This window comes from Sylvia atricapilla, chromosome 5, assembly GCF_009819655.1.
Source record: "Sylvia atricapilla isolate bSylAtr1 chromosome 5, bSylAtr1.pri, whole genome shotgun sequence".
Taxonomy (NCBI): Eukaryota; Metazoa; Chordata; class Aves; order Passeriformes; family Sylviidae; genus Sylvia; species Sylvia atricapilla.
This window is the reverse complement of record NC_089144.1, coordinates 53,690,600-53,705,545: the sequence shown is the minus strand read 5'-3', so window position 1 is coordinate 53,705,545 and position 14,946 is coordinate 53,690,600. Positions and strand designations below refer to the sequence as shown.

Below are 14,946 nucleotides of genomic sequence, written 5' to 3'. Positions count from 1 at the left end.
CATTATTTTTGGCAAAGTTATAAATGACTGAAAATAAGGAGTTATAATGAGAATGTTAGGCAGCCATAGCTTTAGTTTTCATTATCAGCACTATCTACAATACTTCACAGTACTTTTTGACATAAAATGTAGACCGAGGCCATGAAAAGAGCAAAGCAAAGAGGGCTTGTATTCATCACTTTGATATTGTTCTTATTTAAGCATTACTTAACTAGTAGTGCATCAGGCAGAGTTTGTTGCTGACTACAGCTTGCAATTCACAACCTTCCAAAAGAAATTATGACCTGGTGAGTGTGCCCACATCCTTACATGAAAACAGTATTTATAATCAAAGGGTAAAATTATATGGCCCCAAATAGGCTTGGCAGACAGGGAGCTCTGTGAATCATCTGGTGAGACTGTCCCTCTTCTAATAGAGGGTGGTAAGAATCATGTGAGTGGGGGGTAATGAAAAAATAGTGGTCATGTATGTTTTTCTTCAAGAACCAGATGCTGGAGGCAAGTGATTCCATTCTAATTTTCTTTCTCTGGAGTTATTTCCTTTTTTCTTTTTTAGTGTGTATTTGTGGTCCTCTTTGCTGTGTAGGAAAGCCAAAAAATGTAATCCCAAAGACTCTAGAGGCTCAAGATCTATTGCCTTCTTTAAGGAGAGTTCTTTGATTCAGCAGACTGTTGCATCTGATTCGCGATTTAAAAAGAGAAAAAAATAATCCTCATAATGGTGTATTTGGGAAGGGACATGAGGCTGGGCAGCAGCAGAACAGAAGCAGTGTTGTATAGAAGTTAATGTGTACAACTGTGGCTAAATTAGAATTGGATGCTCAGAATTGCACTGCAATGTCCTCAGTACGACATGAGATTAGATATCAAGAACATCTAAATCACTGTGATTTAGATCACTTATGCTGAGCTTCTGCTCAGCCACAAATCACCCACACTACGCTGCTCCTGGTTTTGTCTGCTGGGATGAATATTTTCGGCCTGCCCTGGTGTGATGTGGTTAGTTGCATTAATCTATTCCTTTCTCTTCTGTCCTTTTGGAGGTATTATGTACATCTAATCCCCGACATCCATTCTAAGTCTCTTACATGGCTGCCTGGAAAGAATGCAGGAGAAAGGCCAAGCCTTCCACCAGGACAGCAAAGCTGTAGCTGGGCTGTTTGGCAGGCACTGAGGCAAGGCTGGCATCTCACTGGAGGGAGGACTGAGCAAAGCATGCCCAGCTGGGTGCACAGGAAGGGGGTGAATACTGGCAGTGCATTCCTAACAGAGAGGAAAACCTGTTTGCATTATTTGCAACATGCCTTTATGGGTAGCCAAGAAGAGCTAAAGTATTCAGAGGGAGTCAGAAGTTTCATCCCATAAAGTGATAAGCGTGGGGTTTATTCTTCCTGACATCTCAAGCTCAAGACTTGTGTGTCTAAAATAAGTGAATTGTCTGAATTTCTTTGGCCTTCAAAGAGATGAACTGGTGTACAGTAGGGCATGAGCACATAGGCGCATCTTGAAGTCTGACTCTCCCCCTTGCCTACAAAGGGAGATAGTTTACACTGTTGGATACTTTGGCTAGGTGAGATTAACCAAGGCGTAAGCATCTGGTTGCCAATGTCTTAGAGATAAGCTTTCTGCATAGTGAGTTGAGAGGGGATGGTTTCTTCTTAGAATAATTGGGTTCTTTTCAGGTAGGCCTCCATTCTTAATCATTCACTGAAAAAGATATCCATACCTTCACCTATGCAGGATGTCTGCATTCCTAATCAGCTGCTTAAGCCACTGACAGAGCATCTTACCACGGGACGCATGTTCCTACAGTTCCTGAATATATGCCTACAAAAGGCAGGATTTTTGTTGCAAAACCAATTTCTGATTTTCTGTTGATGGAATCTCTTGTGTCAGTCTCCAGAAAAAAAATGGTATTTGTAGTGTTAGTAAAAAAAAAAGGCTCAGTGAAGATTGTACATGGTTTTACATTACTTATTATCAACAAATGCTTTGAGGTCTTTCTTGGTTCCTGCAAAAATTGAAATAGTACATTTTATGTCTTGAGCTCTTGCAAGTTCCTAATTTCATAACATGTGGAACTAAATAAATCAGTAATAAAATTACGGCAATATCAGTGCTTCCCTCTCAACCCCTCTTGGGCTGCTGCAGGGCAAAGGGCCTTTTCTGCATTAATTATGTCCAGTATGCTGAAAGGGTTGGCTAGAGCTATAGCCCCACACAGCTTGGCAAGGGTCTGACATGGCTGGCCAAGTCTTTCTCCCCACTGATTTGACTACCAGGGCTGACAGCTGCCAGGTCCTGTTGTCCTCAAATGGAATTTTTCAAAGGTCCTTTCCCAAACTGTTGCCACTGACTGTGGTGGAGGGAGCCCTGCTTTCTAGGTCAGCGATTTTGTGTATCCTGCCTGCATTTGCCAGCCCACCCTTGTAAACTGTGTGCCTGAAGAGACTGCTTTGGATGAAGGCACTCAGTAATTCACAATTCAGTGTGCACAACATGTAGAGCCCTCCTTTTGTCCCAGTCAAGCTGATTCTTCAGGCTTGGGCTGAAGCAAGCAGCTGATCTGTGTATCTGTAAGACTGGCAGGATGATGTGTGATGTCATTCCTGTTTAAGAATGACCAAATATGTTGTGTATATCAGTGACCACCACCTGTGTGTCTGGGATAGTACTTTTTTTGGGTAATCTACCTTCCTGTGTCACTGAATGCTGAGAAAATACTTGCACTGCTAATCCTGAACCTTGTCATTGTGTGTTTGCTCTGCTGGTGCCTTTATTCATTGTGGGCTGCCAAACTCATGCTGTCCTTATCTCATCCAGATTTCTGGCTTTCATTATTAATTAGAGGTCAGCTTTATGCCTCCAACACCTGTTTAAATTATCAGGCCAAATTTGGAACTTTACTAATGAATGTGCCCTGAGTAATGGCGTGAGGATGAAAGTCAAAATCAAACCTTCACCTATGCAGGAATCGTGCTGGTAATAAGGCAAAGAAAATGTTGGGCACAAACATCTGGATTCTGTCTTTTAAAGTGTAATTGATGAAAGATTGTCACAATGCAGGATGGGTGTCATGATGTGTGGTAGGAAAGATGAGGTAGCTGAAGATTACATCAAACTAAAAAGAGGCTAAAAAAACAGGAACTGTTCTGAGACAGGAATTGCTGTCCTGTACAAATAGCAAGTATATGTAATGGCGTAGTTCTTCATAGGAAGATTCAAATTCAGTATTTATCTAATTACATGAAAAAAGGATGCAGAAGTCACTGCCTGGGAACTGAAGACTTGGTTGATTACCTGAACAGGAAGCATTTTAGCCATAGTGCTATAGACTAACCTATTTTAATCTATTTAAAGTTTTAAAGGGTACTGTTATCTTAAGTAATATCCTTTTGTTATCAAATTTGATCTATCAGTTGCTAGATCAGAATATTAATAGTTGTGTTGGTGGAGTGTGTCTTTCAGTCTGTTTCAAGCTCTGGCATCTTCTGCTCTCTTCTCTTGGTGCAAAGGGTAAAATGCTTCCCTGGGGCTGTTTGCACAGTGATTCGTTCAGAACTGGAGATGAACAGAGCCACTGGGGGGGAAGAACTCTCTGCTTTAGTCTGTGGGTGAGCAGAAATGAACTGAGCTACAGGGAGGGTTTCGTTTGCATAACCTGTGGGTTTCATTTGCAGAGGCTGTGTAACCATCGTTATCCTGTTGGGAATCTCTGAAACAATTACATTTGGGAAATGTACTTAAGGAGGCAGAAATGGCTGCTAACTAGTTGGAGACTCTGCACCCACCCCTGCTAGTGAGAGCCATACTTGTAGACTTGTATAATGATGCTCTTTTTCACCAATGAAAATTACATATAGCTTAAAAAAATCTTAGGGAAAAAGGAAATTTGTGGAGAGTCTTGGGTGAGGAAATTGCAGAGCAGGGCTGAAGCTTCTCTGGACTGTGTCACTGCTGGCATCCAGAGTCATTGTAATTTTTCTCAGTGTTGGCAAGAAGTTAAGACAGAGGAGTGCTTTCTCAGAGCCTGCAGACCTGAGAGTAAATTTTGAGTAAATTCTGTGTCTTCAGCAGTTCAAATGTGTGACAATCTGTTCATTTCCTGATACAATGGCTGGAGAAATGAAAACAATGGTGTAAGGATCACTTTTGCAAGGGACCCAGTTACTAAACCTCTGTTAACAAATTTCTAGCTGTAAGTGCTAGTAGGAATATGAAGCATGAGCTGTCCTTCTCTTGATAGTGTGTTTCTTTCATAGTTAATAAAATTTTTTCCAGCTTTTTTTCCATAAAAAAATGGGTATTTGCAAGTATGAAGGTGCTAGATGTTAATGGCATTCAAGAAACACTTCAGTGATCCTAGGGATTTCTTGGGGGATTCTCTGAGGTGTTTGTGCAGATGATACTTTGTTTTAGAGAGAAATCCTGTTTTTTTAAATCTCATTTCTGTGGCTTTTGACTGTTTTTTCATCATGGATTACACTTTGAATGCAAAGCAGTGTCATTTAGATAAGACAAGTTGAAAAATACTACAGAACTGATGGCTTTGTGTTTAAAGTGGTTACTCTTTCAAAATACCCACTAGCAAATATGCTCAACAGCCAACTTCTGAGAGAATTGTTCCTAATGGAATCAATTTTAAGGATGGGAATTGCAGGATATCCTGGTGTGATCTAATGAGAGATAGGGCAAGTATCAGTAGGATGGCTAAGGCTTGGTTTCATTTCAGAAAATTGTGGTGAATAGCAAAAGTAGGATGAAAGGGAGGGGTTGGAAGATAAAGAGACAAAACAACAGAAAAGCAGGGAATGTGAGAATTTATCTTCTCAGAAAGTGCTTTAATGCCTTACTTTCACAAGAAATACTGCCTTTTGTTGAAGAACAGTCAGGAATCAAGACATGGCAACAGACTGAAGAGAGAGAATCCCCCCATCCGAGAAAAGAGTGAATTTTTTTTTTTTTTTTTCTATTAACAAAAAATTTCTAAGATTTTAGGATTTCTAGGGGTTCCTCCCCTGCTCTAGTACCACCCTGGTTTGTGCGATGCCCACATTTAACTGCTGGGAAACACAGTCTGCTGGTTCTATTTGTAACAGTCAAGAGGAGCCACATCACTGTAGGGTGTTTTTTGCCTCATTGAGGGACACTTGTCCCCAGGGACAGGAGTTCATTTATCTTCTTGTCGGCCTCAGAGGGAAATTCTCTGGAGCAGGGAACAGTTAGTTGGAGTAAGCTCTGTATGTGTGTGCTGTGTTTTGATGTAGTTCACTGACAGCTGGTAATCACACTTAATCTGTCAAACTCATTTCACCTAAAACCTAAAGTGTAACTCCCATTCTGATCTTTGAGGTAAAAGCACCACAAAGCTACTTGGTTCCTAACCTTCTGGGTTTTAGTACAGCATACATTTCTTAATTTCCAATTTTGTTTTTCTTATTTCCTCTTCAGTAACTCTGCTTCTTTTGGCCACTGATGCTTTGGTTTTCAGCACCTATTTGCAAAAAACCCAAAGCAAAAATATCAGGAACCAACAATTCCCCTCCCTCCAAACAGGAAAAAGAAAACAAAACAAACCCCCAAACAAACAAAATAGCCCCAAAAGACAGTTGGTAGTACTGTACAAACTTTGAGTAGAACAAATTATCATGCAGTGACTGTGTTAACATATTTGATGTAGCTGAACTCCTATCCCTACCTGTTAGAGTTGTTCCTAATTGGGTGTTTCTGCATTTCTTACCAGTTTGCTACCTCAGGTTACATCTTTCAGATTAATTAGAAAACTGGAATCAATTAAAGGTTCCTAGAGAACAAGAATCTTGATTGTAAAAATTTTGTTACCTAGGTAATAGTTATTAGTGAACAGGATTCTCAACTACATGTTCACCTTGGCTGCTTCTGTTTCTTCTGATGAACTTGAAAGCAGAGAGCGAAATTGCTCCACATCTCTAATTCTGCATCTGAATTAAAAAAACAAAAAACAAAACCACCACCAAAAAAGCCCAAAACACCAGACTAGACAAACAAAAACTGTTTCAGCAGAGTGAAAAAGATTTTTTTAAACTGTTGCAGGGTTGGCAATGTCCTCCTTTCATTCTGAAAGCTGCTAAAAATATTCTGGGTAGAAGTTGAAAATGTAAGACAACTGTCTCTTGATGCTGAAATGCTTCATGGCCAAATGTTTGATGACTTCTTGTACTATTTTTGTTTCTGATGGCTCTATAGCTCACACAGAGATTTGCACTAGAAAAGAGAGAGCAGCTGACAAGGATTGTTCTTTGTAGACTGGGCCTAAAAGGACCAACAGAAGATGCTCTTTCTTATCTCTTCATCTGTTGCTTTCTTCTAAAGGGAAAATAAGTCTATTGTATATCTTCTATGAATGTTATTAAAGGGGTGGAGCTTGTGGGATGTTAAAATAGCGGCCAAAGCGCCATGCTGTGCTTCTGAAGTGTCCTCTTTCTAGTGCCAAAATTTGTGAGTGTTTTTTTTTTTTTAGGGTATGTTGCACGTGTTTCATTTAGCTGAGCTAAAGATTTTCAGTTTGAGATCTTAGCCTGTGTAGGTGTTATTTGGCTTCAATTTGGACAAGTTTTGTACGGCTTGTTTGGCTTTGTTGATTTTTAAGGTTATCTTTTAGACATAGACGAATAGCTTAAATCTATAGGTAAGGAGTAAAGTATATTGTATTACTCTCAGCATCAGGCCAGGTGAAATCTTTCTAAATTTTTCTGTTTTGCTTCTGTTGGTTGTGCTATTCTTCACATCCCTTAGCAAGCTGTTGTGTGTGATGCGTGATCCAGGAAATTACAGTTTTCTTACGTGAAATTATTAAAGGGTATTGGGCTAACTTTGTGTTACTGCAAAACTACTGTCCCATAAGAAATCTTATCATAAAGCCCCCAAAAGTAATTTCTCTCAGCAAGAGTTTCTTTATTATTGTCTACCAGGCTGTCTTTCAGAACTGAGATTTTAAGGAAGAAGTTGAGAGGTACATCACAGTTCCCTACACAAAGATTCATACCATTAGCATTACATTTTGGGTTTGGTCAAAGTATTGGCTGTATAAAAACAAGGGAATAGAGGATGACTTTTGCAATTATTTTGCCTTGGGCTGAAGAAATAATGCTAAGACATATTAGGCATGGGATGATTGGTAGATATTGTAAGAATTGAAGGGAAAAACTGAAGCAGTGTTTCACTGAATGAGTGAGCCTTGACAATGCCACTGACACCAAGAAAATTTCCAGAATTCTAGGCAGTGCCAGTGCTCTTCTGAGCTTAGGAAGTGCTTGTTGCAGCCTTGAGATTGCTCTCATGCAGAAGAACTTAGAGAAAAGTGCTTTGGGTAATTCTTTGAAGAAGGTAGACCACAGTTTATTTCTCTGAAGTTGCATAGCTTCTTTATTGACAACCTTGCATGAGTCAAGGCTTTTTTCCTGGAAGTCCATTTTTTTTATTACAAAATTGTGATAAGCTGTTGTATTTACAGTAATTACAGTGATTGATTTAGTTTATATATATAATGGAAGTGCTAGAATTGAAGATGCCAGTGGAATCTTAATTTGGTCCTCTTTTGCTTATGCACCATATTATAGTCCTTAATGATGGGAGTGTGCACTATTTTTATTCATACAGCTGTGTGTCTGCATGTATTCAGATTATTCTAAGTACAGTACTTACCTGTAGGCCCATAGGTTTTTTGTCCTAAAAGGTTGGATATAAACCTTATAAAATCTCATACTAGTTTTTGAACTATTGTTCCTCTTCCCTCTAAATTACTATGTCTCTGCACACATTAAAATGATGTCAGCATTGCTTGGGTAGATGCAAGGACTAGGCTGACAGTATTAGAACATCTTTTTTCCCCCAGTATTCTCTTGTTCCCTTCACTGAGCACCATTTTCCTCTGTTCTTGGGAATCCTGAGGCAGTGGTTGGTTATTTAATCTATTCAAACATATGTTCTTTTCTAACAGGATGCTGGTGCAAATGCAAACTGTACCAGATTAAAAATGAGCACTTATCACATCTGTGTTGCTTGAGAATCACAGTGTGACCATAAGAGCTCATAGTTATCATATACATCCTGCATTTTAATCAAACCAACAATTAAGTTGGATTGTCTGTGCAAGTTTGCTATCAGTAAGGCTTTTCTTTAATCATTATAAATCTGAATGGTGATTTTTATCATTGCATATATATTAAAAAAAAAGGACTTGAAGTAGCAGATAGGAAACACATTGCACAAAGCTATTAACACCATTAACTCACAGTATGCTTCAAGTTCTTTGTAAACCCAAATTAACAATACAGCTAATTTTTAACTTGCCTGCACAAGATCTAAAAATTTTAAATATTAAATACCTCTGTAATATAGATATAACTCCAAATTTGCGAAATGGAGAGGCCCTCTCTGAAGCTCTCAAAACTGTGTCTGTCCTTTTCCAACTGCTCATGAAAGTTTCACAGCTTGGCAAATCTTCTCAGCCTTTTGGCCTGACTTGTCAGAAAGGAAAACAGTGGCCAGAATGACAGGCTGTTGGTTATTTTATCACTTTTTTTTTTTAAAGCAGTCTAAGCCAAGCTGCCTCTTTCCTTTCAATCAAACTTTTCTCTTTGCATAGCACACCTACTTAAAAAAAATAAAATTGTCAATTCTAGATTTTTTTTTAATTTCTACTTTTAAGGCAGTTTTGCAGTTCAAAGAAACCCTTCTCTAGCTCATTATGTAGAAGAAACCTGGGTGAGTTCTGCCACAAATTTAAGCCACTGAAACGGAAACTGCTGTAGAAGGGAAATGCGCAAAGTGAGCATTGTTCTTTCCTCAAAGAATATGCACAGGTCATTCCATAGGAATTTATTTCGATGGGATGTATTCATAGAGAATTTTAAGTTGTCTCTTCCTAATAATGGGTTATGCTTATTACTTTGGTAGAGTCTGAGCAGAAACCAGTAGGCAATTGTGACATAGCACAAGCTAGATTGTTTAATTTGTTTTTTAATGCTTATTTAACTGTGTGTAGATGGTCATGATGCTGTACACTGTAGAATTTTTTTCCCTCTATTAAACTGCAGGATAGGCAAATAAACTTGGGCAAAAATGTAAACTATGACTTTCTCCCGGGGAATGGGAAGACACAGATCACAGTAAGCTGTGAGAGGGCAGGTTGCATCACCATCCCAGCAGTCCAGCCACTGAGATCTGCAGTGGGTAGCCAGGGCTGTGGATTTCTCACAGCTCATACAGTTCTTGTGCTGGTACCCTCTTGTTACAGCTCAAGACTAAGCTACAGACTTTCCTTGACATCAAAGGAAATATTTACACCGGGCTGAAGTTCTGCAGATGTTTCCAGGCGTAATATCTTTGCCATCCCTTTCTCCAATGCCAGCTGGTTCTTGTTTCATGAGCCCAGACATGGCTTTGTGGGCAAAGGCTGTTCCAGAAAACTGTTGCTCTGTAAGTCACTATTCACTCCATGTCTTGCAGTCACCACGAGAGATCTGGAGATGCAGAGACAAGCAGCGGTTATTACCATGGCTGCTCTGATGAATCATTCGACCAGGAATGTTTCATGGTGTCACAGGAGCTGCCCTGAAAGCTGCCTCTGCTTGGTAATGCCATGTCAGATAAAACTGGCATGTGGTATGTGCTGGAAGCCTGAGAATCAAATCACCAGCTTGGAAGGTGTTGAGCATGTGGGATGTTGATCCCTGGATGCAAATAGCAGTTGGTTCTCCCTGACTACTTTTGCTATGCCTGTGTGCCACCAACCCCAGAAATGCCTGAGGCAAGACGTAAGGAAGATGGGAATGGGTTAGCTGGTGGTATAGCTGTATTCATATATGAGAGAGCCTCCTCCTTCCTGGCCTCTCCTTACCTGACTCTTAGTAAACACAGCTGTTAGTTTGGAAAGGCCAGTTAGTCCAAAGCAGTTACAGCAAAGGTTTGTCTTAAGTCTTATACAGACAAGCCTTTGGATGAATAAATAACCTCTTGTGATTTTTTTTCAACCTGTGGTTTTCACAAGTCATTGCAATGATATTTGAGACTTTATTCATGGGTCCAAAAGATCTCATCCTCCAGACTTAGCCCTCTGAACTGATCATTTACATGAGCTGCCTTGTTTCTGTGTGTTTTGAGTTCTGCTCTAACACTGATTCTTGCTATTTCCTTAGGCAATAACATAGATAGGTTTGTCTGTAAATTACTTAGGACCTGAAAAACTGATGGTGACTGCACGATAGCAAATAAGATGTTCACTGTCACTGAATTTCTTCTGTATACTGGAAATTTGCAGTTCTTGAAACACTAAAAACTATTTAAGATCCTGTCCCTCTCAGTATTAACCTGATGTGTGGGGACACTACCCAGAGATGTGTGTCCAAAAGTATGATAGTAATGTTTATGTGTTACTTTTAGTTTGGGTTTTTTTAAGTAAGTTTTTCTGTATGCCAGAAATCAGACATAAATTTTTTGTAGAAAGAATTTTCTTACCCTCTACTCAACACATTTTTATATGGCAATAAATAAAACTTTAAGTTGATAATAATCAGAAAATGTTTGCAGTGTTGCAATCAAAAAAGGACAATGGCATCCTCTGATAATAACTAGTTCAAAAGGTTAATTCCCTTAAAATAAAGATACTTTTCCCAGTCATAATAACAATAGTATGTCGTGTATTCTGCTAGTTTTAATAGAAACTGGAAGGATAACTTAAGTCCAAGTCAATAAAGTTTTGCATAATAGTTAATTTCTTAATAATGTCTCACTCATTTGAGTAACTTCACCTCAATATCAATACTATTTTATTTTGTATGAAAATTTGTTTTTTTCTCACCAATATTCAATCAATAAGGAATGTATTTTCTTCAACAGATGCAGAGAATCTCTTTTTCCCCACCTCCCAATAGAGGAAAATGACATATCTGTACTCAAACCAATGAAGAATATGCTATAGATAAATTCATACCATAGCAATGGAGCATAAGGATTCCATTAATGCTTTGGTGATATTATCAAGCAAGAAAAAGGCAAAATGGATCCATGACTCTTACTCTGCTGGGTCTGTAATGAAGCAATGTTGTAGCAGTTACTGTTTTGGTTTTTTTTCCTGTAGTCATCGGTTGGTATATTGTGGAAGTTAAAAAAATTTAAAAAAAAATCCTGACCTTTCCTTTTTTATTTTTCTGTCTCTAATTCTTTATTGTAAAGAACAGTCAGCTTCCTTTTGTTGCTACTGTGATGTACTTTTCCCTACTAACTCCAAGAGCAATATGGAAATTACTAATATGACAGAGAAATATGAGATTTACACTGTAGAAAAACTGGCTGTGGCAATATATCAGAGAAATTATTGAATGTTATCGGTCATAGCACAATTTATTATTTTACCAGTGTGCTGTGAAAAGTTGCTCAGCCAACTCAAAGCTTTCCTGCTGTATTAGTGCTGCCTCGGAGTTTAACTGGTAGCACTTTGCTAAATGCAAGCATGGTAATTATTTGCACATCAGGCCCTCAGATTCCCCCCTCCCAACCCATCATCTTAACACACTCTATGCATGAGAATTTGATTTACCTTTTTTACTTTGGAATCTGTATAGTAAGGCTTTCACAGAGAAAAGATGGCTGAAAGATATAAGGGAGGGCTGAGAATTTTGAAACTGTCTGCTCTGCACTTTGTGTGTGCTCCCCGCCAAACTCACGTGTAACTCTCATTAATGCTAATGGGATTTAATACATGCTGCAAGAGGAAAATATCCTCATTTATTTTGCACTGAATTGAGTGGGTAGCAAAAGTGCTGTATTGACAACTCTGGAGCCCTCTATTTATCCAAAGAACAGGCAGTGTCAGAATAAGTTCCTCTTACAACCTTGGTGTCTCAATCCTCTTGTGGAAGGAGCTCTGGAGGAGAGCAATGAGTTTAGTGGCACACGTGCAATACACAGACTGTTTTCATTATGATTAAATGATAATGATAACTTTAAGATGTCTCCTGCTATGCATGCGTTTGAAAAAAAACCACATTTTTTTGTCAGGAAAAAAAGCTCTCTATTGAAACTTTTTATTAAGTTAAAAACATTGGAAAAAAAAAGAGGAATTTTTTATTAGGATCAAAACAATATTGTGTTCTTTTGCCTGATGTAAAATTAGGCATAATTTTATGCAGCTTAACATGCAGAAAGTCACATTTCATTGAAAATTTTTGAGTTCTTTCAGAGGACTAGATTTTAGTTGACTTGCCCTTTTATGGAAAACTGTCTTATTTACCTGTTTATTTTTTACTATTATCCTGACTTATCTAAACTTGATTGATTGATGTTATTTCCATTGAACAGACAAGGAGGCTCACTTCATCTTTCAAAATCCAGGACTATTATTTTGTTCTTTTACATCACTCCCTGTCAGCATAACTCTAGCTGGAGTCTCTACCTGGCTGGCCTCACACATCTTCCTCCAGCACCTTTGTGTGATGATCTAAGTAAAACATATTTCAGCACAAGAATTTGTCAATTGCTTCACAGGAGATTCTTGTATACACTGGTTATAATGAAGAGTTTCAGGATTGAGCATTGTTGCTTTTTCCTCTTTGGGCTAGAGGAGAAGGCTTTTGAGAGAATAAAACTTGCTGGGGAACAGGTCAGAGCATGTGTGATACCATCAAGCATGTTGAAAATGAAGGCTGATTTACATTGACTTCACTCAGGTTCTAAAATGTTCTGGACTTCAGAATTTTCTTTGAATTTTCCTCCTACCAAAGAATTCCTTGTTGAATGTGTGTCTAGGGTACATTAAGGTTTTGCTTATCCTGTTCATCCTTTATTTTTATCCTTTATTTCAGTAATGCCACTTTGTCTCTCATTTAAACCCACCTATCATTGGATTGTAAGTGGCTTTTATAGGTGTGCACTTTTCAAACCTCATTTTGGTGCCTAAGAAAAAAATCTGACTTCTATCATCTCATTCTAACAGATGTATGCTCTTTTCACCTTCAGGTGCTTAGTGTAAAATGGCCCCAATGGAACAAAAAGCTTGAGTTTTCATATTATCCAAGCTATTGTCTCAAAAGTGGATTGAGGTAAACAAAACAAAAGAAAGGAATCAGCTTGATGTTAATACCATTCTTGGGAGTTCTGAAGGCATCTTGTAAAACCTAAACCAGATATTAAGTAAAATTTTCATCAGTTTCTCTTATTTTGTGTCATACCAAAGAAATGGTTGACGCTTAGGTAGTAAGCACAAGATACTGGGAAAAGAAAATGATAATGTAAAACTAAGGAATATTTTGAAAGTTGGACATGAGCCTTTTCTATGTATTTTCTTCTAGAATGTTGCAGTTACTTGTTATTTGGGTCACTAAATCAACCTACAGATGCCAGGAGGGAGACTTCATTCTAAAATTTATGTTTTGAGTTGTTGTTTTTTTTATTTGGGTGGGTTTTTTGTTGTTGTTGTTTTATTTTTTTTTTCTTTCTTTTGGAGGGCTATATCGCTTTGTAGTTGAACTGAGTCTTTCCTGATACTAAAGATGATTTCTGCTAAGCTCCATTTCCAACATATAATCCAACAATTTAAAAAAAATAAAAATGGTGCTTTCATTTAAGAAAAGGGTGTGGTTGAACAGAATTCGGACTTGTGGTGCAAGACTTGTTTGCAAGGATTTTAACTCAGCTAAACAGTTCACTTCTATTCTACAATTTATTTAATTAAAGTTCATCTCATTAGTAGGGATCTATCTTAGCCATCTACCATTATACAGTAAATTGCTTTAATGAATTCTGTGATTCTCTCAAAATTCCCAATCAGATGAGAGGTCCTGCTAATGTAATAAGTCAAGAAAGTACAGCTTTGGAGTCTCATTTGATTTTATTTCCTATGAGTTGTCTCTGGAAAAAGTCTGAGAGCAGTGCAATGGTCAAAAGGGGCCATTAGTAGACCTGCTTGTTAGAGATTTCCAGAAAGAACAAAGTTTAGTTTGGTTTTGAAATTCATTAGTACACTCTTGATCTTTGTTTCATGAAGTGTTATTTGTTGGTTGTGTGAGATTTGGTTTCTGGATTGATTTTTTAGTATGGTCGAATTCCCTTTAAAATGGGAATGTCAGTTGCTGTCAATGAAATGGCTGTCAATGCCCGAATTTCATTTTTAGCTTAACTCAAATGACAGAGGAACAAGATGTGTCCCAAGAAAAGTTCACAAAAGGTGTCTACTAAATTTGTCATGTTTTCCAATTCCTTCCAGTACACACTGCAAATACCGTTTTGTCTGTCCTGTTCTCTCCCTGGTAACTATCCCTTTCTTTAAGCTCTTTGATACTTCTCATTCATGGGACAGTAGAATGATGTTACAATAATTTCCCTTCAGCAGCAGGAGACACACTGCTGTATATTATGCCCTTTGGCTAAAAGAAAAATGGATTCTGTCATGTATACGTTATCTCATCTATTTTTTGCTGTTCTTTGAGGAAATTTTTAACTTTCCTTATGAGGATGAGGTAGAAAAGAATAAACTATTGAGACATATGACATGGTTCTCTCATCTTGGGAAGACTTTCCATCTTGAGAAACAGGAAATACAGAAGTGAAGCTAAACAGTGATTAGAGCTCTAGGCAGGTTTTTTTTTCTACAAAAAAGTCCAGTTACATTTGTGAAGAATGTTTTCTCAAAAAAAAAAATAAAAAAATTAGGGAACTGAATGCAATGCAAAATCTTTGGAGTCTCTTACTATCTAAATCCTGAAATTCAGGAAAAACATATCTTCACAGACAGTCAAATTTTAATCCACGTGTTGTTAAAAGATTTATTATCTTGAGATAGGGGTACATTCTCTGTAGCAACAGGAGTGTCTTTTGCTTAATTCACTGGGCTAACCAAGCATCTGCCTTCAATTCCTGGACTTTCCTGTGTGGTCTTCCCTATCTCAAAGTCTGTTTCCTCAGCTTTCA

The 14,946-nt window shown here is 38.1% G+C and overlaps 1 long non-coding RNA gene across 1 annotated transcript in view; it reads left to right on the top strand.

Moving 5' to 3' along the window:
- The window catches only part of LOC136360907 (uncharacterized), a 70,596-nt gene that overhangs the window by 1,542 nt on the left and 54,108 nt on the right, over positions 1-14,946 (top strand). The window lies entirely within an intron of this gene.